This window comes from Oncorhynchus gorbuscha, linkage group LG16 (assembly GCF_021184085.1).
Source record: "Oncorhynchus gorbuscha isolate QuinsamMale2020 ecotype Even-year linkage group LG16, OgorEven_v1.0, whole genome shotgun sequence".
Classification (NCBI taxonomy): domain Eukaryota; kingdom Metazoa; phylum Chordata; class Actinopteri; order Salmoniformes; family Salmonidae; genus Oncorhynchus; species Oncorhynchus gorbuscha.
The window spans coordinates 1,000,050-1,012,114 of NC_060188.1; the positions used below are offsets into that span (position 1 = coordinate 1,000,050).

General features: G+C 47.1%; 1 pseudogene; it reads left to right on the top strand.

The window, feature by feature from the left end:
• The first annotated feature begins 1,913 nt into the window (after positions 1–1,913).
• Positions 1,914–11,536, top strand: LOC123998879 (annotated as a pseudogene).
• The last annotated feature ends 529 nt before the right edge of the window (positions 11,537–12,065 follow it).

Genomic DNA, 12,065 nt, shown 5'->3' on the forward strand with positions numbered 1-12,065 from the left:
GTCCTGTAGTTTAGCATCTGCTTAATCTGACCACTTTTTATAGACAGAGCCACTGGTGCTTCCTGCTTTAATTTTTGCTTAGAAGCAGGAGGAGTTATGGTCAGACTTACCAAATGGAGGGTGTAACGGTTTTGACTTGAGGTTATTATTTATAGGGGTGCCAGGTAGGTTGTGCCTACCAGAGAAAACATTGGTTTCTCCTTTTAGTTTGGGTGGGAATGAGTCCCATCTGGTCCGTCAAGTCTACACCAATACAAAGGACTTATGTAAAAGTCAGGATGGAAATAAACTTTTCATAAACCGTTAAAACATTGGAAAGAACTTCAAAAACAACTATACTCTTTTGCGTGGGTTGTATTAACAACATCAATGATTACACACACATATAATAATATAACACAATGAGTTCTGGTTCCTCCAGAAATGTCCTGTACCTCGGGCCTAAAGAGTCCAGCCCGGTAAAGGAGTTCAGTGAACTCAAGTGACTTTTGTCACGCAATGTTTGTCCATTCATTCAGTGTAGCGTAAACCCAGTATTAATCATACCATCAATAGAACAATAAGTTTACCACAGAACTTTAAAGCGTATCACTCTTATAGTCCTCAACTACAACTAACTACATAAATCACAGTATACATCACACCAAAACAAATGAAATACCGTATACAAAAAGGTGGTAGTCAGTCGGTCAGTCAGACAATCCAATCCGCCAATAGATCTCCCGCGGAGAAAGGCCACGAAGAACGGAGAGGTGTAGTCCAGGGACGCAAAGAGTGGATCCGATCCTGGGTAAACTCTATTAGGCAACAAAACACACGTTTAACGGCAACATAACAACGGAATAGAGAAGCTTCGGGAACTGAGGGTTGATCACATCCTCAGTCACGTCTCCATCACAACCCCCCTTTCGCGCAGCTGATGCTGGCTATTTAATTGGGAATTAAAGGGAAAGCGCCCTATTGGAAGGAGCTGCACTGAGACGGTTCAGAAAAATTCAGGGCCGTCTGAGGCGAGGGAGGCTTTGTACGCATCTCTGTGTGTTGTAAAAAGGTGGTCTAGAATTTTTGTCACTCTTGTTGCACATTTAACATGCTGATAGAAATAAGGTGAAACTAGTTAAGATTCCCTGCATTAAGTCCCCAGGCACTAGGAGCTCCACCTCTGCATGAGCATTTTCCTGTTTTTCTCACAGAAATTGGAATACATCTCATTGAGTTCAGTTTTAGTGCCAGCCTTGGTCTGGTATGTAGACAGCTACAAAAATACAGATGAGAAACTCTCTAGGTAGATAGTGTGGTCTACACTTCAACCCTACTTGTCTACTTGAGACTTCCTTTGAAGTTAAGTAATTCTACTGTAAAAATGTACTCCAAAGTGTAACTAGGATAATGAAGGTAAGGTCAGTCTCGTCCAACACTGAGTTTTGTAAGTCAGTTCGTTACGACGTACTGGAAGGATGGGTATGTGTTACCTTCATGCCCACTTGCCCAGTAACAGGAGAGAAGCACTGGACTTAAGATGGTGGACTTTGTGGCCTTTTTTAGCTATGGTAATTAATGGCACTGCCAAGGTGGGAGAGAAGGTCCAGGAAGATATAAATCATTGTGGATGCAGCAGAGCGGTTCCTGGGGCTGAAACATTTCTTATCAAATGAGTTAAATGGAATATTGTCACCCTCTCAGGCCTGAGAAAGGAGATATGGAGTGGGAGTTTTGTTTTGTCAATGTACTATTTTTATTTGGGTGATTAAATTAGTTTCCCTACCACGTATGGATTTCTGTTTTACCTTGTTTTGGTTTCAACCCATCCAGTTGGTGGCGGCAACACACCTTTTTGGGTTGTAGTCCGCCATATAACCCACAGACGAAGAAGAAAAAGAAACGGTCACCATGTAATGACGTCACTTTCATCCGCTTGTCAGTCCAAGATGGCGGCGCTCGTTGGGCTTCGTGCATGTTTCTCTGGTTAGTTAAAGTTATACAACACATTCACAACCACACGCCCAATATTGTAATTTACTGTGTTCAATTATTAATAATCTTTATTTACCATTATAATGTTTTGATTTTTAATCGCGACGAAACGTATGTGGGGTTTGAATGAACCCTAGTGAGCAAGGATGCTGTAGCAGGCTAGCCGCTCGACTCGTTCCGCAGGCAGAGCAAGGTCACGTTAAATAATATTAGTTAAACAAGCGATCTCTTGCGTTGTGAAAACGTTAGGCCTATCAGAAACGTGTCAGATACAGTTAAAAACGAAATTAGTTTTCTAACGATGTAGCTAGCGTCAGAAACATTTGCAGTTTGAAAGAATAACATACAGGGAACAGTAATGTGTTTTGAGGTAGCCTAGGTTATAACAGATAACTAGCCTATACACATTATGCATGGCCTAGCTTCGTCCCGCAATATAGCTAGTTGTGTATAATAAACCCAATGTCAACATAATCTCTTATGTTGCAGGACGAAGCTAGATGGCCCTAAGCCATGTATGTACACCTTGTGATATTTAGCTAGCGACTTCTCTTGACACAGTCGACGGTCTCGGGAGTCCTCCACCTGATTATTAAATACATGTTGTCGTTCTAGCTCCTTCAGCTTCCTCACCGGTCTTCTGCACAGCTCCTATAAACTGGTGAGTACCTAGATGGTGTTTTGGAGGTATGCATTCATTCACAATATCCTATGGCTAACCAATCAGGGATATACAATTACACAAACCTAGTAGTAATGTTTGCTGGTTTTAGTAATGCTTTGGGTGGCAAAACTGGGTTGCCTTTTTGACTGATCTCCTGCCCATATGCGTCTTCTGGCCCTGCTTTCCATCAAACACTCTTCTTCATCCTTTTTCTCTCAGTGTGCAGTGCCATTTACTCTGCGGAACTTGCAGCAGAGGTTAAAGCCAAGAAAAACATATGCAAGAGACAAGCCCCATGTGAACATTGGCATCGATAATGGCCCATGTTGACCATGGCAAGACAACTCTAACGGTTGCCATCACCAAAGGTAACTGATGTCACCTTTATTTTTTTTCTCATTTTACATCTATTATTGAATTAAACTACAGATAACAAGCTGCTTGAAACCCATTGAGTTACTGTGGACTGTTGACCAATCAAAGCATCTGCTGGCAAAATAACAATGTTCTGTCAGATGCTGTGTGTTCTCTATATGATGCGTTGTATGCTTTAATTGAGCCTTTGTGGTTCTAGTGCTGGCTGAGGCTGGAGGCGCCCGCTATAAGAAGTATGAGGACATTGACAATGCCCCTGAGGAGAAGGCCAGGGGCATCACCATCAATGCATCCCATGTAGAGTACACCACAGCCAACAGACACTATGCACACACAGACTGCCCGGGCCATGCTGACTACGCCAAGGTAACACAAGCACCTGAACACACATGTTATTCCCATTCTAAAATCCACCTAAACCCATACCTCTCTGTTGCCTGGCTAATCTAACTCTTTGCTCCAGCCAAATGCCACGCTACGTCCACAGACTAGAGTTTTTCCCCACAATGAGTCTGGATCTGCGTACCTACCTGCGATTTCTAGAACACAAACACAAATGTAATCATTCTGATGGGTCCCCAGAAACTGATGGGTTAGGCCAGAGCTAACACACAGGGGTAAAGGGGTGTTTTGAAATTTTGCCATTGGCTTTGATACTGATTGGTGAAAGACGATCCAATCACTGACGACTTTTTGTTTTGTACAACACTCCTCATTTTGAAGTCACTACAAACCACTTCAATGATGGTAGTCTCAGACTGAACTATGTAGCGAACATAGAGCAGTGGAAGAATTCAGTTTGAGTCGTCAGGTAAACCCTCTGGGTTTGAGAAGATCTGATTGGATGGTTATACGGCACAGGGATGTTCGGCATGTTGCTTAGCCATAACCCTGAGGCCCTTTTCAGAGTCTCAGTAGGAGTACCTGATCTAGGATCAGTTCCTTCTTATTCACTATAATTTCAGACCTGCCAACCTGCACGCAATTTGAGATCAAAATACTCCAGTTAAAAACGACTCTAAAATATACAGAACACATTATTGTTTTGACTCAACCATTTGATGTTGGAGCTGAGCCAATCAGAGGTCCGGGCGAGGAGAGAAAATCTCGCCCCTCTGCTCTTTCCCCGCCCCCCTGAGTATTTTTTCTCTCTCCAGCTGGATGGCAGCTCCACTTCGTCTGTTGATACCACTGATGTGTGAGGAATACGGGTTGGGTAATGGATGTGTTAGTCAAGCACATAACCACTATTATTTGGTAGTTGGCTCCTTAGCTCAGGGGCATCATTACAAAAGAAGTAGTTAGCTACAGCGTTTAGTCAACGAAGTGAGAACACTTTTGCCCACAGATGCTTTGATCTCCGCCACCGTAGTAGGTGCGAGCGCATTGACGAGCAAGGAAACGTGCAGTGCATCGGTAGTTCAGTGCACGTCGCTGTGTGGATGGAAACAGACATGGCCGTGAGAGCTGTTCCACTAATAGTCTTTCACTGTTAAAGATTAGTAGTCCCTTGTTAATGAATCAGTTGATCTGTCCTCTTCATATAGCTGGAGGTCAACAGTAGGCTGCTAATGATGTGATAAGTCAGGTCAGCAATGACAACAAGGCATGTTGAATGAATGGCAGCTGGTAGTCAGACCTAACTGGATGGATGAGGTCAGGGATGACAACAAGGCATGTTGAATGAATGGCAGCCTGGTAGTCAAACCTAACTGGATGGATGAGGTCAGGGATGACAACAAGGCATGTTGAATGAATGGCAGCCTGGTAGTCAAACCTAACTGGATGGATGAGGTCAGGGATGACAACAAGGCATGTTGAATGAATGGCAGCCTGGTAGTCAGACCTAACTGGATGGATGAGGTCAGGGATGACAACAAGGCATGTTGAATGAATGGTAGCCTGGTAGTCAAACCTAACTGGATGGATGGGGTCAGGGATGACAACAAGGCATGTTGAATGAATGGCAGCCTGGTAGTCCGACCTAACTGGATGGATGAGGTCAGGGATGGAGATCTGGAACATCAGCAGGACCGCTACAGTCAGCAGGACCGCTACAGTCAGCAGGACTACTAGTCAGCAGGACTACTACAGTCAGTTGGGACCGCTACAGTCGGCAGGACCGCTACAGTCAGCAGGACTACTAGTCAGCAGGACTACTACAGTCAGTTGGGACCGCTACAGTCAGCAGGACCGCTACAGTCAGCAGGACTACTAGTCAGCAGGACTACTACAGTCAGTTGGGACCATACAGTCAGCAGGACCGCTACAGTCAGCAGGACTACTAGTCAGCAGGACTACTACAGTCAGTTGGGACCGCTACCAGTCAGCAGGACTACTAGTCAGCAGGACTGCTACAGTCAGTTGGGACCGCTACAGTCAGCAGGACCGCTACAGTCAGCAGGACTACTAGTCAGCAGGACTACTACAGTCAGTTGGGACCTATACAGTCGGCTGGGCCTATACAGTCGGCTGGGCCTATACAGTCGGCTGGGCCTATACAGTCGGCAGGGACCTATACAGTCGGCTGGGACCTATACAGTCGGCTGGGCCTATACAGTCGGCTGGGACCTATACAGTCGGCTGGGACCTATACAGTCGGCTGGGACCTATACAGTCGGCTGGGCCTATACAGTCGGCTGGGCCTATACAGTCGGCTGGGCTCTCATCGGCAGGGACCTCTACAGTCGGCAGGGACCTCTACAGTCGGCAGGGACCTCTACAGTCGGCAGGGACCTCTACAGTCGGCAGGGACCTCTACAGTCGGCAGGGACCTCTACAGTCGGCAGGGACCTCTACAGTCGGCAGGGACCTCTACAGTCGGCAGGGACCTCTACAGTCAGCTGGACCTATACAGTCGGCAGGAGGCAGGGACCTATACAGTCAGCTGGACCTATACAGTCGGCAGGGACCTCTACAGTCGGCAGGGACCTCTACAGTCGGCAGGGGACCTCTACAGTCGGCAGGGACCTCTACAGTCGGCAGGGACCTCTACAGTCGGCAGGGACCTCTACAGTCGGCAGGGACCTCTACAGTCGGCAGGGACCTCTACAGTCGGCTGGGCCTATACAGTCGGCTGGGCCTATACAGTCGGCTGGGCCTATACAGTCGGCTGGGCCTATACAGTCGGCTGGGACCTATACAGTCGGCAGGGACCTCTACAGTCGGCAGGGACCTCTACAGTCGGCAGGGACCTCTACAGTCGGCAGGGACCTCTACAGTCGGCAGGGACCTCTACAGTCGGCAGGGACCTCTACAGTCGGCAGGGACCTCTACAGTCGGCAGGGACCTCTACAGTCGGCAGGGACCTCTACAGTCGGCAGGGACCTCTACAGTCAGCTGGACCTATACAGTCGGCAGGAGGCAGGGACCTATACAGTCAGCTGGACCTATACAGTCGGCAGGGAGGCAGGGACCTATACAGTCAGCTGGACCTATACAGTCGGCAGGGACCTATACAGTCGGCAGGGACCTCTACAGTCGGCAGGGACCTCTACAGTCGGCAGGGACCTCTACAGTCGGCAGGGACCTCTACAGTCGGCAGGGACCTCTACAGTCGGCAGGGACCTCTACAGTCGGCAGGGACCTCTACAGTCGGCAGGGACCTCTACAGTCGGCTGGGCCTATACAGTCGGCTGGGCCTATACAGTCGGCTGGGCCTATACAGTCGGCAGGGACCTCTACAGTCGGCAGGGACCTCTACAGTCGGCAGGGACCTCTACAGTCAGCTGGACCTATACAGTCGGCAGGGAGGCAGGGACCTATACAGTCAGCTGGACCTATACAGTCGGCAGGGACCTATACAGTCGGCAGGGACCTCTACAGTCAGCTGGGCCTATACGGTCAGCTGGGCCTATACAGTCAGCTGGGCCTATACAGTCAGCTGGGCTGCCACATTGCATCCAGTTATTTAATTATTCTGAATTTTCTCCCCAAACAAAATCAAGACAGTTTATATTTTCACTAGACTATCCACATAAAGACAACTATTAATTAGAATAATCATTACCCCTAAATTGAACCTAGAATAATGCTGATAGCTTCTTTGAGACCACTTCAGTTTTATTTAGGCTCATACAAGACTTCTGTGTTGGCTACATTGTTTGATATAATTTAAGACTCTAGGTTTCAGGAAATGGCAGTTACAGGTTTTCAAAATTGCTAAATGCTCCAACTTCCTGAGGGGGAAGTTGTCTAAACCACTCCGGACCTCCCCTACCCAACCTTCGGCCAACATCAGCACCACTTTGTCAGAAAATCCTAGGACGAGCCCTGATTGGACATTTAAACGTATTTCTAGTTAACTAGGGCGGCAGGTAGCCTACTGGTTAGAGCGTTGGACTAGTAACCAAAAGGTTGCAAGATAGAATTCACGAGCTGACAAGGTAAAAATCTATTGTTCTGCCCCTGAACAAGGCAGTTAACCCACTGTTCCTAGGCCGCCGTTGAAAATAAGAATTTGTTCTTACCTGGCAAGCTGACTTGCCTGGTAAAACTAAAAACCTACTGAAGAGCAGCCAATGACCAAGTACCTTTAACAGTCTATAACATACCATTCCTGCTGAATCTTCTGCCAACATCATTATTAGGTAAAGAAACTCAAATGTGTATTTGCCTATGATTTGAGCAGTGTGGGTATCGCGTGGGGTGGCAGGTAGCCTACGGGTTAAGAACGTTAGGCCAGTAGCCAAAAAGTTAGCTGGTTCAAATCCCTGAGCTGACTAGGTAATACATCTGTCTCTGTGCCCTTGAGCAAGGCACTTGACCATAATTGCTCCTGTAAGTTGCTCTGGATAACAGTGGCTGCTAAAGGACAAACACATGTAAAACCATTATCTGTGGTACCAGGGGTGCCGGGGGGTGTTTGGCAGGTCTGTCATTTAAAAGGCAAAACCGATCCTACATCTCTACTCTACTGAGACACTTTGTGATTACGGGACCAGAATTTTAATGGGGGTTTGAGGCTCGGGGCATTGTCTCAAGTTCACGTTGATTTGTCACAGCAGGTATAAACAGAACAGAGAGATGGTGACTAGCAGGCTCTTCCTCAACAATGCAGTATTCAGTATGAAAGGTAAAGAAATAGAGAATGACAGTTAGATTGTCACACGAGGTGACATGTTGACCTTTCTCCTGTAGAACATGATCACAGGCACGGCTCAGCTGGACGGCTGCATCCTGGTGGTGGCGGCCACGGACGGACAGATGCCCCAGACCAGGGAGCACCTCCTGCTGGCCCGGCAGATCGGCGTGGAGCACGTGGTGGTGTTTGTGAACAAGGCGGATGCGGTGGAGGACAAGGAGATGCTGGAGCTGGTTGAGCTGGAGATCAGAGAGCTGCTCACAGAGTTTGGCTACGACGGTGAGAACACGCCCGTCGTCATCGGCTCGGCCCTCTGTGCCCTGGAGGTGAGTGCCTGGTACGAGGTAGGGTTGTGGTGGTGACAGAATAACCTCACGACTTCAGATAGGCTATCAGCTCGCTAGGAAGGTTGATCCATTGTATTTTATTTGGCCGTTTTAAAATACATACTGTTGCTTCAGCCACGTTCGTACAATAATACATACATGCAACATAGTTGATGTTTATAAACACAAAGTCAACTGACTTATTTCAATGTGGTCCTTTTATGTAGCCTCACAAATCCTCCTGACCCCGCGAGCTTACATTAAACAGGAGCTTACATTGAACAGGAGCTTACATTGAACAGGAGCTTACATTGAACAGGAGCTTACATTAAACAGGAGCTTACATTAAACAGGAGCTTACATTAAACACCAGCTTACATTAAACAGGAGCTTACATTAAACACGAGCTTACATGAAACACGAGCTTACATTAAACAGGAGCTTACATTAAACAGGAGCTTACATTAAACACGAGCTTACATTAAACACGAGCTTACATTAAACACGAGCTTACATTAAACACGAGCTTACATTAAACACGAGCTTACATTAAACACGAGCTTACATTAAACAGGAGCTTACATTAAACAGGAGCTTACATTAAACAGAAGCTTACATTAAACACGAGCTTACATTAAACAGAAGCTTACATTAAACAGGAGCTTACATTAAACAGGAGCTTACATTAAACAGGAGCTTACATTAAACAGGAGCTTACATTAAACAGGAGCTTACATTAAACAGGAGCTTACATTAAACATAGAGCTTACATTAAACACGAGCTTACATTAAACACGAGCTTACATTAAACACGAGCTTACATTAAACACGAGCTTACATTAAACAGAAGCTTACATTAAACAGAAGCTTACATTAAACAGAAGCTTACATTAAACAGGAGCTTACATTAAACAGGAGCTTACATTAAACAGAAGCTTACATTAAACACGAGCTTACATTAAACAGGAGCTTACATTAAACAGAAGCTTACATTAAACACTGCAGGGGTATCAGTCTGGCAGGGGTATCAGTCTGGCAGGGGTATCAGTCTGGCAGGGGTATCAGTCTGGTAGGACTGTGACAGCATGAGCCCCGTCTTTTCTATCACCATTGCTTCAGACCAATCAGCATCCTCTGAACTATGGGATTGGTTTAGTTGATGACGGACACGTAGCACCGTTGCTGACAGACCAATCAGCATCCTCTGAACTATGGGATTGGTTTAGTTGATGACGGACACGTAGCACCGTTGCTGACAGACCAATCAGCATCCTCTGAACTATGGGATTGGTTTAGTTGATGACGGACACGTAGCACCGTTGCTGACAGACAGTGGACAGACAGTGGACAGACAGTGGACAGACAGTGGACAGACAGTGGACAGACAGTGGACAGACAGTAGACGACGCATGTAACGTCATACTTACAAGGTGATGGCTAAATATAAAGCTTTACATGACAGTCTGAACTCTGCTAAATAAACTCTGCTGCCTATCAGAGCTGCTCCGTTCTGTGTGAAAGCATCTCATCTAAATTAGAGAACTGAAGGCTGTCTGAGGTTACTGTATCAATACTTTGTATTGATTCTGATGCAGTGCCCTCATCTCTATCATCTCTACAATTTGGCAAAAATATTAGGTGCAAATTCGTTAGATATACCCCTACCTGATGTTGGGCTACAATATTTATTTTATTCTCACGTTGACATATTCTCACGTTGATAATATTTATCTGCCTTTTTTTGGCTCATTTAGCCGATTTGTCCTGCTGTTCGACATGCCTTTCTCTTGAAAAATGTCAAGTGCTTGTCTTACTTCCGAAAAATGGCCTCTTCTGATTGGTTTGAAGGTGATTCAATCACTTTTGAATTTGTTTTGTGCAACGCCTCTTGGCCCAAACGGCGTCCCTTCCAGACAGACAGTGCAGCGGTAATCAGTCTGGTAATTGAGGCTAACTGTTAGGTGAAACCCTTACCTGTTGTCTCATCTCGTCTAACCTCCCCCAGAACAAACAGCCTGACCTGGGGGTGAACGCAGTGCTGAAGCTCCTAGCAGTAGTGGATGAATACGTCCCTCTGCCCAAGAGAGAGCTGGAGAAACCCTTCCTGCTGCCCATTGAGGGAGTCTACTCCATCCCAGGTGACTGACAACTAGCTCAAATTGTAAAGAAACCCAGATTTGTCATTTAGTTAAAAAGCTGTTGTCACTACATGGTTTCTTCTCCTCTCTATGTCATTGATCTGACTCATTGTTAAGTTAATTAAAATGACATCATTCAGAAGTACTGCAGGGGTAAATTCAAGCTCTTCCACTGTGCACTTCAGATAGGTGTTTCCTAATGAAAACATGACAATAGATAAAACACTGCGATGGGATCCCACTGTCCCGTGCATACAGAGCCTGCCCCCTTGCTCCCATGCTCCCCAGAGCCTGCCCCCTTGCTCCCCCATACAGAGCCTGCCCCCTTGCTCCCCATACAGAGCTTCCTCTGCCCCCTTGCTCCCCATACAGAGCCTGCCCCTTGCTCCCCATACAGAGCCTGCCCCTTGCTCCCCATACAGAGCCTGCCCCCTTGCTCCCCATACAGAGCCTGCCCCCTTGCTCCCCTACAGAGGCTTGCTCCCCATACAGCCTGCCCCCTTGCTCCCCATACAGAGCCTGCCCCCTTGCTCCCCATACAGAGCCTGCCCTCTTGCTCCCCATAAGCAGAGCCTGCCCCCTTGGCCATACCAGAGCCTGCCCCCTTGCTCCCCATACAGAGCCTGCCCCTTGCTCCCCATACAGCCTGCCCCCATGCTCCCATACAGAGCCTGCCCCTTGCTCCCCATACAGAGCCTGCCCCCTTGCTCCCCATGCAGAGCCTGCCCCCTTGCTCCCCATGCAGAGCCTGCCCCCTTGCTCCCCCATACAGAGCCTGCCCCCTTGCTCCCCATACAGAGCCTGCCCCTTTGCTCCCCATACAGAGCCTGCCCCCTTGCTCCCCATACAGAGCCCCTGCCCCTTGCTCCCCATAGAGCCTGCCCCCTTGCTCCCCACAGAGTGTTTTGTCCCCATACAGAGCACGTGCCTGTTTCTGTACAGATCTCTGTGTGCTCCCACAGGAATAGCCCAGTGATATCCTATAACATTTTTTATTTTATTTTCACCTTTATTTAACCAGGTAGGCTAGTTGAGAACAAGTTCTCATTTACAACTGCGACCTGGCCAAGATGGAACAATACCAGTTTCCTGAACAGACATAACAGAGTTACACATGCAGTTAAACTCTCCCTGTCGTTGTGATTTAGTGACAGTAACTGTTTGGAAGCACCTGTATCAGTTTCCTTTGTACCTTTCTGTTTCACCGTTTATTTGATTGATGCACGTGTGATGGACTTGTCCCCTCAGCTGTCAGTACTTCTGTCTCTGTTCTGATCTTTCTGCTGTTGTCTGACCACGTCTGTCTCTGTTCTGATTTTTCTGCTGTTGTCTGACCACGTCTCTCTCTGTTCTGATCTAACCAATGCCTTCTGTTCCTGATCTTTCTGCTGTTCAACTACCTCTCTCTGCTGTTGTCTGACCACGCCCTCGTTCTCTCTCTGTTGTATCAACACCATTTATTAAACGTGTATTCATTCATCCCTCTTTCAGGCAGGGTACGGTGG